This window comes from Ictalurus furcatus, chromosome 4, assembly GCF_023375685.1.
Source record: "Ictalurus furcatus strain D&B chromosome 4, Billie_1.0, whole genome shotgun sequence".
In the NCBI taxonomy this organism is placed as follows: domain Eukaryota; kingdom Metazoa; phylum Chordata; class Actinopteri; order Siluriformes; family Ictaluridae; genus Ictalurus; species Ictalurus furcatus.
The window spans coordinates 31,766,203-31,783,399 of record NC_071258.1 but is presented as its reverse complement, the minus strand read 5'-3'; the positions used below and the strand labels follow the sequence as shown (position 1 = coordinate 31,783,399).

The following is a 17,197-nucleotide window of genomic DNA, read 5'->3' as shown; positions in this document are numbered from 1 at the left end:
TTTTATTTTTTTAAATGCATTCCTTATTCAGAGTGCATAGCTACCTCGTGATTTTCACACACATGTGATGTGTTAGTTTTTAAAAGGAAAATGAGATGTTTCTGAGAACAGTGAAAATGTTTCTGATGAGTGAGGTTCGAGTTTCACCGCGTGCTACTTGTCGTTTCATACTCAGTACTAAGATGCAGGAATTAACAGAGTTGAAGTGGGTTTGCGTCAGCCGTGTACTTTAACACCTGATATGACATTTCTGCTCATGAGATCTCTTGGTCTCTGTCACTTAGTCTCACTTAGTTCCCGTGATCCACTCTCGCCCCCTTCTGGTCAACTCGAGTCAACTCGAGTCAAATTTATTGATCTGGAACATTTAAAAACAGCTTTCCTTCACCAAAGTGCTGTACAGGGGTAGCTAGGTCAACTAGGCTACTAAGATTTAGTAAAAAAAAATAAACAAACAAAAAAAAAATACACATGTAAATAGTAACAATGATAATAACAAAACTACAAATAATATAAGAATGCATACGATGAGAGTAAGAAAAGGGACAAATAAAAGATTAACAGAGGTGAAAAAGAAAAATATATAAAAAGTGTTTTTATCTTAGATTTCTAGATTTAAAAATGTCCTGACAAGGGTAGGTCCTGATACTGAGGGGCAAGGGGGGAAAGATGAAGAAGGAGGAGGAGAAGAAGAACATGATGAAAAAGAAGACAAAGATGAAGATGAAGAAGAAGTTGAGAATGAGAAAGAAGAAGAAGAAAATGAAAAAGAAAACAAAGATGAAAACGAACAAGAAGACTGATGAAGAAAAAGACAGAGAAGAAGATGAAGAAGAAGAAGATGAACATGAAGAAGAAGAAGATGACAAAAAAGAAGACCAAGGAGATGATGATGATGATGATGAAGAAAAAGAAGATTACAACAAAGATGATGAAGTAGAAGATAATGATGAGGTAGAAGTAGAAGAAGAAGAATAAGAAGGAGATGAAGAAGAAGATGAAGAAGTAGAAGATGATGATGAAGTAGACAAAGAAGAAGAAGGAGGAGGAGATGAAGAAGAAGATGAAGTAGAAGATAATGATGAAGTAGAAGAAGAAGAAGGAGATGAAGTAGAAGATGATGAAGTAGACGAAGAAGAAGAAGAAGAAGAAGAAGGAGATGAAGTAGATGATGAAGATGAAGTAGAAGTAGAAGGAGATGAAGAAGAAGATGAAGAAGATGATGATGAAGAAGAAGAAGATGATGATCATGATGATGATGATGATGATGGAGGAGGAGAAGAAGAATAACCCTAGGGCAAGCAACAGAGAATATTAAACAATATATAAACAATATTAATGAATTAATTTCAATTAATAAATAATATGTGATGTTACTCTACTCTTAATTCCTAAGAGTGTACAATATAAATTATATTAAATTACAATATTTTGTTTTATTTGACAAAAACAACAACAACAAAAAATATTTGTTTATTTTTTATAGCAATCTGCTTAAAGGCATTAGTGTGAAGCGCAATGAGCTATTTTGGCCACACGAGGGCGCTCGTCAATCAATTATTAGCGATGAGGCTGGTGGCGAAATAATTTTCAAATAAATAAATAAACAAACAAACAAATAAATAATGTGGCTCTTTAATCGTTTTTTTTTTGTACTCTTAGATATCTAATGAAATGAATCATAAATTGTGTGTGTGGGGAAGGCGTGGGGGGGGTGTACAAGATAAACCCACCAACAAAAACACTACCGAATTGACTCGTGAGCTTGCGCGCATGCGCACTACACGCTATGTTTACGCATGCGCAGTGAGCACCGAGCGCAGCATTTGGCCCGGGTGAGTGTTCGCGCATGCGTACTCAGCGGCCCCCATTTCCTCTTCTGCAGGCCTGGTTGAGTGAGAGAGCAGCAGCAGCAGCAGCAGCCAGTTCCGTTTATATTTCACAGCGTTGTGTTCCAGTCCAGCTGGATGATAAGCCGAACTCCGCGCTTTTAACCCAACACAAATCGGTGTAGTTGACGGTGTTTGTTCCGAGTCGGAGGAGAGGCAGGAAGAGAAGCAGATCCAGCACGGTGAGTGATTATTAGCGGTAATTAGCTTCGGCTGCCGTGTCAGGGCGCTGTAGCTTCTGCAGCCTCCACAAACACTGCTTTATACACCTTTATACTCAACCTGGCTGCTTTTAAAACCTCCTCATCATCATCAAGAATCAGGATTATTTACATTTCAGCACCGTCTGATTAACCATAAAGCTTAGAGTGGGGTTCATTTAGCAGCTTGCTAAGCTAACAACAGATATGGATTTGACAGAATATAATATTAGATGGCAGTAAATGTTTTATACATTTTATATATATATACACACACACACACACACACACACATAATATCCTATATAAATAAACATGCAAGTGCATTCTGGGTAATGATGATAAAGATGCATAATGTAAATGTAAATGCATGCATGCATATTAATATATAATTTGCATATATGCATGTGTATAATAGTGTGTTGAATGTATATGCATTGTATTCGGCCATGTAATGGGCATGGCGGTGTTTCAGGTCTGCTTTGCATTTGAGCGTTAGATAAAGCCGGTCGTTAAAGGTGTCGGCGTGGTGCTGTGACCGTGAGCAGAATCACACCAGGGCCGTTTGACAGCTGAGGCGTGGTTGTGTGGAAGAGCAGCTCTCGTCTGACTCCGGACTAGTGTTAATTCTCCTGATTATCACCTTTTTTTCTGTGTGTGTGTGTGTGTTATCGTGTCATTAGTGATGACCGCCATTCCTGGATCTTCCTGCACTCGTCTTTCGTCATACCGTTGCATTGGGGCAGTGCTGGCTTAGCGGTTAAGGCTCTGGGTTACTGATTGGAAGGTTGTGGGTTCAAAGCCCAGCGCTGTTGGACCCTTGAGCAAGGCCCTTAATCCTTTCTGCTCTTGAGTCATGGCTGACCCTGTGCTCTGACCCCAACTTCGTGACATGCTGGGGTATTCAAAGGGAAGAATCTCACTGTGCTGTACTGTATACGCAGACTCATTATCATTATCATCACGTCAGGAGATTCGTTCGATTCGTTTGTAACGGCTCTGAAGTCGACTCTCCGAGTCAAAACGTTTTTTTTTTTATAGATGGTCTCGTGTAACTTCTCGTGCTTTCCGTGAGACGCTGCCAAAAGGAAACATTCTGAGTGAGAGACAGACGGACAGTGTGGAGATCCAGCAGGAGGTGCAGGGTTTGACTAGAGAAGCCGCTGTGAAGTGAAGTGAATCGAAGCGAAAGCGAGTCGGGTCGGTCCAGGACGGAAACTGGGTTAATCTGACTTTTTGGCACTCGGGACACTCGGAGGAATCCCACGATCGAGACGGCAACATGGGACGGACCCGTATGCCGCGTCTGAGTTGCTCAGGCTTTACGCCAAACCTCCTCGTCCTCTACCCTGGCGCATGACTCAGAATCGGCGTCCGAATCGACGGCTTCAATAGGAATGAAATTCTTTTAAGATTTCTTAAATTTACCCACAATGCCGATATCGGAAACGAACCCTCGATGTATCTGTACGTAAACGAGCGATGCAGCGGAGCTTTAGTCCTGTTAGTCTCCGTACACACTGCTCAAGCTTCCAAGAAACATTTTCATGCTAACACTACCGTCTCGCGGTGCATCTCGTTGTGTCTCGTAGATCGGTTTGCATGGAAAGATGCTAAGGTGAAAGCTGTCGTGTGGACAGCTACACGTTTTCCTGCTGGTTGCCATGGTTTCCCTGGAAGCACCGCTGAACCCCATTTCATGACCAATTTGTGAAAAGAATTCTCCATCATGGATGCTGCACCGCGGTACCGAACCAGAGACTACCACCTGTGGGACATGATCCGAAGTTTAACGTCGTCGTGTTTTTCACGTCGTCACGTGTTTCACGGCATCAAATTCAGATCGGCCAAATTTAGAGATCGAGTCACGGGGCGGGATTATCGGCCGATACAGATTGGCGGAGCATCCGTAGTTTCCACAACACGCGTGTGTTGTGAGTGGTAGGGGAACGTTGTGGGAAACGAGGTGTGTGCGTGTGTGTGTGTGTGTGTGTGTGTGTGTGTGTGTGTGTGTATATACATAATGTAGTGAAGTGCACTGGGTTCTCCGTGCGTTTGGTTCTCCGTGCGTGTTTGTGATGACGTCAGATGAATGCAAACGCAACAGAATCGAGCGAGTCCGAAAAGAATCACGCCCAGATTCGGCCCAGCGGTGAAAAGTGAAAACCACCTTAATAGCTCGTTCTGAAGGGGGCGTGGCTATTCTCATTAGTAGGTCACATGACCATTTGCACCATTTGTTTTGTAGCTTTACCCAGCTTGGCTTCTCCTTTTAAACGTCTCGGCTATACCGTCATCCTTCTTCGTTGGTAAACTGGGTTTTGGTGTGAGGATGGAAAGAGGAAAAGAGCGAGCATTTATCGGAGCGTGTTTATGACGAATGATTTTCCCACGTGACGGAATCTTTACCGCCATATCCAACCGGACGTGGTCCGAGCTTATATTACCTGCTCTTCTTTCCACTACTGAAATCCCGGGGGTGATGAGTCTGATACCCCACCTCTACATGTAAAACGATCTCTTTATTTATTTATTTATTTATTTATTTTATTTTATTTTATTTTATTTTATTTCATTTTTTTTAAATAATCAATAGTCACAATGTTTTGGTTTTTTTTTCCATTTTTTTAAGCATTCAAGCTTTTTGTGTTCTCAAGTTACAGGATGTGAAATATTCTTTTGCTCTGTGCGTTTGTTTCCTCTCCGTACAGAAAAACAACTGACCTGAGCGCCACGTGATACACGCGCTGTAACCATGGCAACACAACTGCTCCCTTTTTTCGAATGTAACCGCTAGCTAGCTAGAATATCTGTCTGTATTTATTTATTACGTACAAAGGGATAGCATGATTTCTCGGAGGCGGTGTTGTCTTCTGTGTTTTTGTTTGTTTGTTTGTTTGTTGTTTTTTTGACGCGTCGTAAACGTTCTCATATTTACGTATTTTTCTACAGGTTCTCCGTCCTCCATGTTTTTTTCAAGCTGTAACCTTGGATAAACGTTGACCTACACGAACTGCTCAGGCGATTAAAAAGTTTTAAAGTCCGTGTAGAAAATGTTCTTTTTTTTTTTTTTTGTAAATCATCCGTATTCCGCCCACGTGCGTGTAGGACTGCTTGTAAAATGTGTGCGAGGGTCAAGGGGAAAAGAGAAGCGCGGGGAGGTGTAGTCCTGCTGTATCTCCTTGCTATTCTTGTCTTTCTTCTCGATCATGAAGTCACGTCGAGCTTCCTGTCAGTATCGCTGTTAGTGGTGTGTAAAAATGCCATGCATGCGTTCTGTAGATTTAAAAATAAATATATTTTAAAAAACAGGCTTGGCAGCTTCTTACGGTGGAGCTTTTGCCAAAACATCATGGAGTAAGCTCAGTGGCATGCCTTTCTTGAAGAGGAAAGGCTTTCGGGTGTGTTTAATTACATGCCGTGTGTGTGTGCACATGACATTTCATCCTCTGCGTGGTCGTGGAGGGTGGGCGTGGTGACTTTGCTCAGGATATCATGGATATCTTCTCCTCCTCCTCCTCCTCAGATGTCAGGTGCTTGTGTTATATATATATATATATATATATATATATAACATATAGATAGATAGTGTATGTGTGTGTGTGTGTGTATATATATATATATATATATATATATATATATATATATATATATATTAGTGTATGTGTGTTTGTGTGTGTGTATGCTAGATGAATTTTTTTTCCAAGTTTGAAGTTGAAATCAAATGAAGTATGAAGCGACGGATTACGCCTGTGATATTCGTAGGAAAGCACATCATACTGTGATATATTGCGTGATATATATGCTTTCATATGTAATTTCTTCTATCTATGAAAGCACAGCAACGTGATGCTCGGTGACGTTTCTGTACAGCACTGCGTCCGATGAACTCGATGAACCACGTTCGCGTTAAGGTGAAATAACTCGCTGGGGGAAATCTAACGAGGATGTTGTTATGAGGATAAATCTTAGCCGTAGTTTATGGCGCATGGCGCGACTTTCGAAGCAGCCGGAAGTCGTTTTATTTTTAGCCTCAACCGGCATTCGGACGTCTCCGCCTGCGGCGCAGGAGCATGACGCCGCTCTCTGAGGGCGGTGTATTGTGTTGCTGTCACACTGATCGGCGTGTTACCCCTCTCTGCCCGCCACTTACCCTTTGACTCAGTGTGCCGTGGGAAAAGAACAATGAAGCCTAAACGAGGGCTTGGGGCAGTGAGCACGCTCCGAGGAGCCCACTGATTGCGCAGTGTTGTATCTGACAGTTAATAAAGCCTAACTCTAAGCCTAGGATCACACTGAAGCACACAGCTTCATCTAGACGACTGTGTAAAGTATGGAACAAGGAAACCGTGTGAGACAAAACTCCAGTTTACTGCATCCTGCAAACATTCTGTAATGAATGTATAATATCAACGTTTTGTGTGTGTGTGTGTGTGTGTGTGTGTGTGTGTGTGTGTGTGAGAGAGAGGGGGAGGGGTGTAAGAGAGAGAGAGAAAGGGCGTGCGTGAGAGAACGAGAGGGTGTGTGAGAGAGCGAGAGAGAAAGAGGGTGTGTGTGAGAGAGAGAGGGTGTGTGTGAGAGAGAGAGAGAGAGAGAGTGGGGGTGTGAATCTGAGTGTGTGAGAGAGAGGCGGGGTGTGAGTGTGTAAGTGAGAAGGGGTGTGTGTGAGAGAGAAGGGGTGAGTGTGATAGAGAGGGTGTTTGTGTGTGTGTGTGAAAGAGAGGGTGTGTGTGTGTGTGTGTGTGTGTGTGTGTGTGAGAGAGAGAGAGAGGGTGTGTGAGTGTGTGAGAGAGAGAGTGGGGATGTCAGTGTGAGAGAGAGAGTGGGGGTGTGAGTGAGAGAGAGAGGGGGGGTGTGTGTGAGAGGGGGTGTGGCTGTGAGAGAGAGAGAGGGGGTGTGTGTGAGAGGGGGTGTGGCTGTGAGAGAGAGGGGGTGTGTGAGAGAGGGGGGGTGTGTGCGAGAGAGGGGGGGGTGTGAGAGGGGGGGTGAGTGTGAGGGAGACGGGGTGAGTGAGAGAGAGAAGGGGTGTGTGTGAGAGGTGGTGAGTGAGAGGGAGACGGGGTGTGTGTGCGAGAGAGAGAGAGAGAGAGAGAGAGACGGGGTGAGTGAGAGAAAGAGGGTGTGTGTGTGAGAGGGGGTGTGGCTGTGAGAGAGGGGGGTGAGTGTGAGAGAGGGGGGGTGTGTGCGAGAGAGGGGGGTGTGAGAGAGGGGGGGTGAGTGTGAGGGAGACGGGGTGAGTGAGAGAGAGAAGGGGTGTGTGTGAGAGGTGGTGAGTGAGAGGGAGACGGGGTGTGTGTGCGAGAGAGAGAGAGAGAGAGAGAGACGGGGTGAGTGAGAGAAAGAGGGTGTGTGTGTGAGAGAGAGAGAGAGAGGGGGTGAGAGAGAGAGGGGGTGAGTGAGAGAGAGAGAGAGAGGGGGTGTGAGTGAGAAAGAGAGAGGGGGTGAGTGTGAGAGAGAGAGAGGGGGTGTGTGTGAGAGAGGTGGTGAGTGAGGAAGCGAGGGGGTGAGTGAGAGAGGGGGGTGTGTGTGAGAGAGGTGGTGAGTGAGGAAGCGAGGGGGTGTGTGTGTGAGAGAGGGGGTGTGTGTGAGAGAGGGGGTGTGTGTGAGAGATGGGGTGTGTGTGCGAGAGAGAGAGAGGGGGTGGCTGTGAGAGGGGGTGGGGGTGTGAGAGCGAGGGGGTGTGAGTGTGAGAGAGGGGGGGTGTGTGCGAGAGAGGGGGGTGTGAGAGAGGGGGGGTGAGTGTGAGGGAGACGGGGTGAGTGAGAGAGAGAAGGGGTGTGTGTGAGAGGTGGTGAGTGAGAGGGAGACGGGGTGTGTGTGCGAGAGAGAGAGAGACGGGGTGAGTGAGAGAAAGAGGGTGTGTGTGTGAGAGAGAGAGGGGGGGTGAGAGAGAGAGGGGGTGAGTGAGAGAGAGAGAGAGAGGGGGTGTGAGTGAGAAAGAGAGAGGGGGTGAGTGTGAGAGAGAGAGAGGGGGTGTGTGTGAGAGAGGTGGTGAGTGAGGAAGCGAGGGGGTGAGTGAGAGAGGGGGGTGTGTGTGAGAGAGGTGGTGAGTGAGGAAGCGAGGGGGTGTGTGTGTGTGAGAGAGGGTGTGTGTGTGAGAGATGGGGTGTGTGTGCGAGAGAGAGAGAGGGGGTGTGGCTGTGAGAGGGGGTGGGGGTGTGAGAGCGAGGGGGTGTGAGTGTGTGAGAGAGAGAGGGGGTGTGTGCGAGAGGGGGTGAGTGAGAGAGAGAGGGGGTGTGTGTAAGTGTGAGAAATGGGGTGTGTGAGAGAGAAAGAGGGGGTGTGTGTGAGAGAGAGAGAAGGGGTGAGTGTGAGAGAGAGGGGGTGTGGCTGTGAGAGGGGGTGGGGGTGTGAGAGTGAGGGGGTGTGAGTGTGTGAGAGAGAGAGAGGGGGTGTGAGAGAGAGGGGGTGTGTGCGAGAGGGGGTGAGTGAGAGAGAGAGGGGGTGTGTGTAAGTGTGAGAAATGGGGTGTGTGAGAGAGAAAGAGGGGGTGTGTGTGAGAGAGAGAGAAGGGGTGAGTGTGAGAGAGAGGGGGTGTGGCTGTGAGAGGGGGTGGGGGTGTGAGAGTGAGGGGGTGTGAGTGTGTGAGAGAGAGAGGGGGTGTGAGAGAGAGGGGGTGTGTGTGTGAGAGAGGTGGTGAGTGAGGAAGCGAGGGGGTGAGTTGAGAGAGGGGGGTGTGTGTGAGAGAGGTGGTGAGTGAGGAAGCGAGGGGGTGTGTGTGTGAGAGAGGGGGTGTGTGAGAGATGGGGTGTGTGTGCGAGAGAGAGAGAGGGGGTGTGGCTGTGAGAGGGGGTGGGGGTGTGAGAGCGAGGGGGTGTGAGTGTGTGAGAGAGAGAGGGGGTGTGTGCGAGAGGGGGTGAGTGAGAGAGAGGGGGTGTGTGTAAGTGTGAGAAATGGGGTGTGTGAGAGAGAAAGAGGGGGTGTGTGTGAGAGAGAGAGAAGGGGTGAGTGTGAGAGAGAGGGGGTGTGGCTGTGAGAGGGGGTGGGGGTGTGAGAGTGAGGGGGTGTGAGTGTGTGAGAGAGAGAGGGGGTGTGAGAGAGAGGGGGTGTGTGTGTGAGAGAGATGGTGAGTGAGGAAGCGAGGGGGTGAGTTGAGAGAGGGGGGTGTGTGTGAGAGAGGTGGTGAGTGAGGAAGCGAGGGGGTGTGTGTGTGAGAGAGGGGGTGTGTGAGAGATGGGGTGTGTGTGCGAGAGAGAGAGAGGGGGTGTGGCTGTGAGAGGGGGTGGGGGTGTGAGAGTGAGGGGGTGTGAGTGTGTGAGAGAGAGAGGGGGTGTGTGCGAGAGGGGGTGAGTGAGAGAGAGGGGGTGTGTGTAAGTGTGAGAAATGGGGTGTGTGAGAGAGAAAGAGGGGGTGTGTGTGAGAGAGAGAGAAGGGGTGAGTGTGAGAGAGAGGGGGTGTGGCTGTGAGAGGGGGTGGGGGTGTGAGAGTGAGGGGGTGTGAGAGAGAGAGGGGGTGTGAGAGAGAGGGGGTGTGGCTGTGAGAGGGGGTGGGGGGGTGCGAGTGTAACGGGGTGAGTGTGAGAGAGAGGGGGAGTGTGTGTGTGTGAGAGAGAGGGGGCGTGTGAGAGAGAGAGAGAGAGGGGGCATGTGAGTGAGAGAGGGGGTGTGTGAGTGAGAGAGAGAGGGGGCGTGTGAGGGGGTGTGAGTGTGTGAGAGAGATGGGGTGTGTGAGTGAGAGGGGGTATGAGTGTGAGAGGGTGTGTGTGAGAGAGAGAGAGAGGGGGGTGTGTGAGAGAGAGAGAGAGAGAGGGGGCGTGTGAGGGGGTGTGGGGGTGTGTGAGAGAGGGGGTGTGCGCGAGAGAGAGGGGGTGTGAGAGAGAGGGGGTGTGGCTGTGAGAGGGGGTGGGGGTGTGAGAGTGAGGGGGTGTGAGAGAGAGAGGGGGTGTGAGAGAGAGGGGGTGTGGCTGTGAGAGGGGGTGGGGGGGTGCGAGTGTAACGGGGTGAGTGTGAGAGAGAGGGGGAGTGTGTGTGTGTGAGAGAGAGGGGGCGTGTGAGAGAGAGAGAGAGAGGGGGCATGTGAGTGAGAGAGGGGGTGTGTGAGTGAGAGAGAGAGGGGGCGTGTGAGGGGGTGTGAGTGTGTGAGAGAGATGGGGTGTGTGAGTGAGAGGGGGTATGAGTGTGAGAGGGTGTGTGTGAGAGAGAGAGAGAGGGGGGTGTGTGAGAGAGAGAGAGAGAGAGGGGGCGTGTGAGGGGGTGTGGGGGTGTGTGAGAGAGGGGGTGTGCGCGAGAGAGAGGGGGTGTGAGAGAGAGGGGGTGTGGCTGTGAGAGGGGGTGGGGGGGTGCGAGTGTAACGGGGTGAGTGTGAGAGAGAGGGGGAGTGTGTGTGTGTGTGAGAGAGAGGGGGCGTGTGAGAGAGAGAGAGAGGGGGCATGTGAGTGAGAGAGGGGGTGTGTGAGTGAGAGAGAGAGAGAGGGGGCGTGTGAGGGGGTGTGAGTGTGTGAGAGAGAGGGGGTGTGAGTGAGAGGGGGCGTGGGTGTGTGAGAAAGAGAGAGAGAGATGGGGTGTGTGTGAGAGAGAGAGAGACGAGGCATGTGAGTGAGAGAGAGGGGGTGTGTGAGTAAGAGAGAGAGCGCGGGCGAGTGAGTGTGAGAGAGAGAGAGAGGGGGTGTGTGAGTGAGAGGGGGTGTGAGTGAGAGGGGGTGTGAGTGTGAGAGGGTGTGTGAGAGAGAGAGGGGGTGTGAGAGAGAGAGAGACGAGGCATGTGAGTGAGAGAGAGGGGGTGTGTGAGTAAGAGAGAGAGCGCGGGCGAGTGAGTGTGAGAGAGAGTGAGAGGGGGTGTGAGTGAGAGGGGGTGTGAGTGTGAGAGGGTGTGTGAGAGAGAGAGGGGGTGTGAGAGAGAGAGAGACGAGGCATGTGAGTGAGAGAGAGGGGGTGTGTGAGTAAGAGAGAGAGCGCGGGCGAGTGAGTGTGAGAGAGAGTGAGAGGGGGTGTGAGTGAGAGGGGGTGTGAGTGTGAGAGGGTGTGTGAGAGAGAGAGGGGGTGTGAGAGAGAGAGAGACGAGGCATGTGAGTGAGAGAGAGGGGGTGTGTGAGTAAGAGAGAGAGCGCGGGCGAGTGAGTGTGAGAGAGAGTGAGAGGGGGTGTGAGTGAGAGGGGGTGTGAGTGTGAGAGGGTGTGTGAGAGAGAGGGGGTGTGAGAGAGAGAGAGAAGAGGCATGTGAGTGAGAGAGAGGGGGCGTGTGAGTGACAGAGAGGGGGCGTGTGAGTGTGAGGGGGTGTGAGTGAGAGGGGGTGTGAGAGGGTGTGTGAGAAAGAGAGAGAGAGAGAGGGGCTGTGTGTGAGAGAGAGAGAGACGAGGCATGTGAGAGAGAGGGGGCGTGTGAGTGAGAGAGAGAGGGGGCGTGTGAGTGTGAGGGGGTGTGAGTGTCAGAGAGAGAAGGGGTGTGTGAGTTCATGAGAGAGAGAGAGGGGGTGTGTGTGAGAGAGAGGGCGGGGTGTGTCCGTCATAGTAACGCGACGCCGTGCTGTCGTTATCATCGTGCTCACGTGAGCTTTTTTCTTTTTTCCAAATGGTTTTCACGTGATGGAGCATTTCCGGATATACCTCGATGTTTTGGAAAACAGCATGTGATTTGTTTTGGGGTTTTTTTGTGTTTTAAACACGCGGATGAAAATAAGGCTTGTGTGGATGGGCGGGGCTGGGTGCGTGATTGATTGCGCAATCCTAAGACATGTGAGCGGTGTTGTTTGTAAATGACTCGGGGCTCCGTTTCTCCCTCGCTCTCCGCAGCTCCTCGTCCGTTATCTTTACCGAGTCGGCGCTCACATCCGCGTTCTCGTCTGCGTACGAATCCGATAGTGACCGTCTTCCTGCTCGGGGGTGTGTGTGTGTGTGTGTGTGTGTGTGTGTGTGTGCAGCTGCTCTGTGCTCTGGTGCGTGTGTACCCAGCAGAATGGCGTCTTTGTGAGTCGACGTCGGGAGGCAAGAAATCTGCCTGCTGCTTCCATCTGGCCAGCCATACTGCCACTTGAGGGTTTTTGTTCGGCTATCAGACGAGAACGTGCACACACACACACACACACACACACACACACACACTGAGTGTGTACACACTCTCGCTTACGGAGACCAGACATTGACAGCGTGGACTAATCCACCTGATAAAGAGCAAATCCACAGAGGATCAGGGAAACCGCTATAATTATAACATGTGTGTGAGGGGAAAGGAAACGTCAAACGTCCTGCTCTTCACACAGCTTTGTGATCAGGGAGGATTTATTTCTGTCACTGTGTGTGTGTGTGTGTGTGTGTGTGTGTGTGTGTTTTCTATTTCCTGTGCTGCTCCTGCACACGCTATAAGAATAGCACTGGTATTACAATGCAATCCTGGGAACATTGATGCAGAACAGCTCCTCAAACTCACACGTGTGTATGTGTGTATCTCTGAGCGTGTGTGTGTGTGTGTGTGTGTGTGTGTGTGTGTGTGTGTGTGTGAGAGAGAATGGGAAGTGGGGAACATCCACACCATACCTGTAGCACAAACTCAGAAAGAGGAAGAACTTAAACAAATCAAACTCGCAGCTGTTGAGGCTCTGAAAAATGAGAATTGTTGGGGGGTTTTTTTTGTTTGTTTTGTTTTGGGTTTTTTTTTGGTCTTTGTGGTGGCATGTGAAAGCTGATTTTGAATTTTATTAACTTGATCCTGGATTCAAATTTCACCTTCTTTCATGAACACACACACACTGACCTGTGTTTTACTGCAGCCTAAACAAACACCCTGCTTTCACCTGCTTTTCGTCACGATCCTGGCGTATGATTAAGGTTCACACGTGCGACAGTGTAATATAACACACGTGAGACGTGACCGGTTCCAAACGCGGAGACGAAAAGCGGGATGCTGTCGTGTCTGGTCCAGATCAGAGGCACGACACGAGGGAGGGCGCAACAAAGAAAGACGCTGCACGATGCGTTCCCAGCATCCTTAGTAACTGCCTGGGCAAACTTCCACGCGCGTATCTTCGGATCAACACGTGACCGGGTTTTGTTGCGAATCTGGCGTACTGTAGGCCTGCCGTTAACTCGTAACCCGTAACTCGTCGGCGTAGAGAAGGACCGTCCCGAAAGTACCGGAGATTTCAAGAATTTCAATAATAACCTATTTTGACCGAATGCGTGTTGCGATGACGTCATGTGACCTGCAGAAAATCTGTGGTCTATTGTTTACAAAATTCATTTCTGTAATCACGGACTGATTGTGAACTGGAGTGAGGTAGCTGAGGCGGAGGAACTGTCCGAGCGTGAAATCGCACACCGTGCTAGTAGTAAAGTGCGTATTTAATTATTTTATTTTTAAACTAAAACCCAACCCCTTCAGTTTAGGCCACACCTACTCTGAGTTTAGATACAGAAATGGAAATTCAGACACGCGTTTATCAGCGTTCTGTTTCACCGTTCGGACAAAAATACTTCAATGAAAAGCGACGTATTCATCATTTCTTACTGATTAATTACTTACTTCTTCAAAATTAGTATCTGGAATTCCTAATTCCCAATGGAATAAAACCGGGAAAACCGATTTTTTTCGAAATAACGAGAAACAAACCAGGATCTGTGCATGAACGTGTCCGTGTTAGCTTCGTATCGCTAACGAGCTAGCAAGTTCCTGTTGGCGTCTAACCATGGAGTCGTGGAGCTGTTATACGGGCACGGTGGTTTAGCGGTGAGCACGTTTGCCTCGCACTTCCGGGTTTTGGGGTTCGGATCCCGTCTCCACCCTGTGTGCACGGCGTTGACGTGTTCCACACGTTTTTCATGGGGTTTCCTCTTCACGGTCCACAGACACGCGTTGTAGGCTGATCGGCATTTCCGAAATGTCTGTAGTGTGTGTCTGTGAGGGTGTCCAGGGTGACCCCCGGTTCCCTCGGATAGGCTCCAGGTTCCCCGCGACACTGTGTCGGATAAGCGGATGCGTGGATAGTTTGGACGTGCCTCCTGTCAGTCATTTTCTTTATAGACACTGGGGGCGGAGCTTTGTGAACACGGGCGTTAATCTCGCCGTATGCAGCTTTTAATATAGATCCTGTTTATATTAACGATGTTGGACATCGGCGTCTAGACGGATCGGCGTCCAGACGGATCGACGTCCAGCGCCTTTAAGTGGATGCGTTTTATTTTCAGGTCTTTCTGAACTCTCTGCATTCCTGAGCTACTCTAGTGCTCGAGGCTGGCCCAAATATAAATATCCAAAATACATCTGAATATCCGTTGTCGATTATTCGCTTCGGTAATCGGCCGGCTGTGATCAGGACTCGATCTGGTGATCTTGGAGGGAGCGCTTTTCTCTCGCGCCGCTCAGGAGGTTGTGCGCCGGCGTCCTGTCGGGGTTAATCGGAGAACGTTCCGTGAAATGATTTCACAACGCTGTCTGCTCGGACGTTTAGAGCAGCAGACGAACTGTGAGAATTTCAACCACGTGGAAGCTTTTCACACTTCTTTGTGTTATTTATTTGTTTTTGTTTATTTATTTATTTACACCGCATCCTGCTCTCGGGGGTCGTCAGGTCGGATGGCTGTATCTTGTTGAAGATGTTGATGAGTGCGGTGTAGTGATGAGAGGAAATGAGTTTGGTTTGAAGCTGATCTGTAGGTCTGATCTCATGCGTGTCCTCGTGTCTCTAAAAGTCTGTTGGTGATCGTGTTGGTGATCGTGTTGGTGATCGTGTTGGTGTTGTATCTGTAACCTGAGTGATGATCGTATCCTGAATTTTTATTCTTCACATGGATTTTATTTCATTATGAACCATCACGCTCATGAAGAAAGCAGCCAAGTGTCGCTGATCTGATTTATTACACCTCATTCTGTGCATTCAGAGGAGGAATTGTAAGAGTGTCTATTGTTCTCTCACTCGCTTTCTCTCTCTCTCCCTCTCTCTCTCTCTCTCTCTCTCTCTCCTTTGTGCTCTTTTTCCTCCTTCCTTCCTTTCTAGTTATAAACTTGATTTCTGCTCTGAACCGCAGCTGCTGATAAAAAAAGAGCAGAGCTGCAGATTGCTTTTGCACCGACGTTGCAGAAATCCACACCGATGCACAAATAACAGTACTGATTATTCATTCTCTCTCTCTCTCTCTCTCTCTGTTTCTCACACTCTGTCTGTTTCTCTTTCTGTCCCTCTCTCTAGCTCACGATATCTCTTTTTTCCTTCTCTCTCTCTGTTTTCCAGTCTGTCTCTCTCTATATTTCTCTCTTTATCTCTCTCTCTCTTGCCCTCTTTCCACCTCTCCTTGTCTCTCTCCCACGGTCTTTTTGACTGTCTGTCTTACTCTGTCTGTCTATCTGTCCTTCTCTCTTTCTCTGTTTGTCTCTTTCATGCTCTCTCTCTCTCTCTCGCTCTCTCTCTCTCTCTCTCTCTCTCTCGCGCTCTCTATGATTTCACACTGATGACTTTAATTCCTCAGAGTCGTGCTGCCAGAGGTATTACTCTCGCTGGGTTAAATTGAGCTTTCTGGTGCTGCTGTGAGATTTAACATCAGCACGACGTTCGCAAAACTCTTGTACGATTATGATGATGATGATGATTGGTGGTGATGAGGAGGATGGTGATGATGATGGTGATGATGAAGATGGTGGTGATGAAGAGGGTGGTGATGGTGAGAAGATGATGGTGGTGATGATGATGGTGGTGGTGATGAAGAGGATGATGATGATGGTGGTGGTGGTGATGAAGAGGATGATAGTGGTGATGATGATGAAGATGGTGGTGGTGATGAAGAGGGTGGTGATGATGGTGGTGATGAAGAGGATGATAGTGGTGATGGTGGTGGTGATGATGAAGATGGTGGTGGTGGTGATGAAGACGGTGGTGATGAAGAGGACGATGGTGGTGATTAAGATGGTGGTAATGAAGATGATGATGGTGGTGGTGAAGAGGGTGGTGATGGTGGTGATGATGATGATGAAGATGGTGGTGGTGATGATGATGGTGGTGATGAAGAGGATGATAGTGGTGATGGTGGTGATGAAGAGGAGGATGATGGTGATGGTGGTGATGAAGATGATGATGCTGTGCTGTAATGAAGTCAGGTGATAAGGCTGTAATAGGAAGTGCAGTAGCACAGAGCTCTGCGGCTGGGGAAATGAATATCCGTATCAGTTTGGTGCGGCGCACTTCTCTCTCTCTCTCTCTATATAACGTTGTTCAGGAAGGAGCTGGTGTTAAAAGGTGTACTGTATCTTTAAACTTTATTTCCCTGCAGCCCCTTCCTCAGACTCACACACTTCTTCCTGTGTGTGGATTTAGGGAAGTCCTTCAGCGTGCGCGCTCCCTCGTTTCTTTCCCCCTCTCTCACAGTCCTTCTTTTCACAACTCGCATTCTTTCCTCACTCCATCTACAACAAGAATTTCCTTTGTATTCTCTCTGGGTCTCTCTCTCTCTCTCTCTCTCTCTCTCTCTCTCTCTCTCTCTCTATTCGTCTGTCTATCTCACTCTCTGTCTCTCTCTCTCTCTCAATTAATTTTTTTTTTCAATTTCAAAGTACTTTATTGTCATGATTGTTTACATACGATATTGCCAAAGCATCGATATAGCTACGAAAGGAGAATTAAGATACTACTACTACTACTACTACTACTACTAATAATAATAATAATAATAATAATAATAATAATTACAAAATTTAAAAAAATATATATATATATTTGTGTGTGTGTGTGTGTGTGTGTGTGTGTATATATATAATATAAAATAAAGTGACAAAATGCCACTGTAGGACAGAAGTATAAAGGTTACAATAATTAATTAATTAATTAATGCCATAAAATGCAATAAAGTAAATTAGAAATAAGTAAATAAGCAGTATGTAGCACCCGCTTTTGGACTCCGCCCCCAGTAGCACCCGCATTTGGACTCCGCCCCCAGTAGCACCCGCTTTTGGACTCCGCCCCCAGTAGCACCCGCTCTTGGACTCCGCCCCCAGTAGCACCCGCTCTTGGACTCCGCCCCCAGTAGCACCCGCTTTTGGACTCCGCCCCCAGTAGCACCCGCTTTTGGACTCCGCCCCCAGTAGCACCCGCATTTGGACTCCGCCCCCAGTAGCACCTGCATTTTGGTTTGTTTCTGATACGTTGGAAAACTGTGTTAATAGTTTAGAGAATTTTTCCAGGTGTTTTTCT

General features: G+C 48.5%; 1 protein-coding gene across 1 annotated transcript in view; it reads left to right on the top strand.

Moving 5' to 3' along the window:
* Positions 1–1,900: 1,900 nt before the first annotated feature.
* LOC128607015 (tyrosine-protein kinase CSK) overlaps positions 1,901–17,197 on the top strand; it is a 41,264-nt gene continuing 25,967 nt past the window's right edge. Inside the window, exon 1 of the mRNA XM_053623629.1 lies at positions 1,901–2,071. The gene's annotated coding sequence lies outside the window, so the exon portion shown is untranslated. The remainder of the gene's footprint in view (positions 2,072–17,197) is intronic.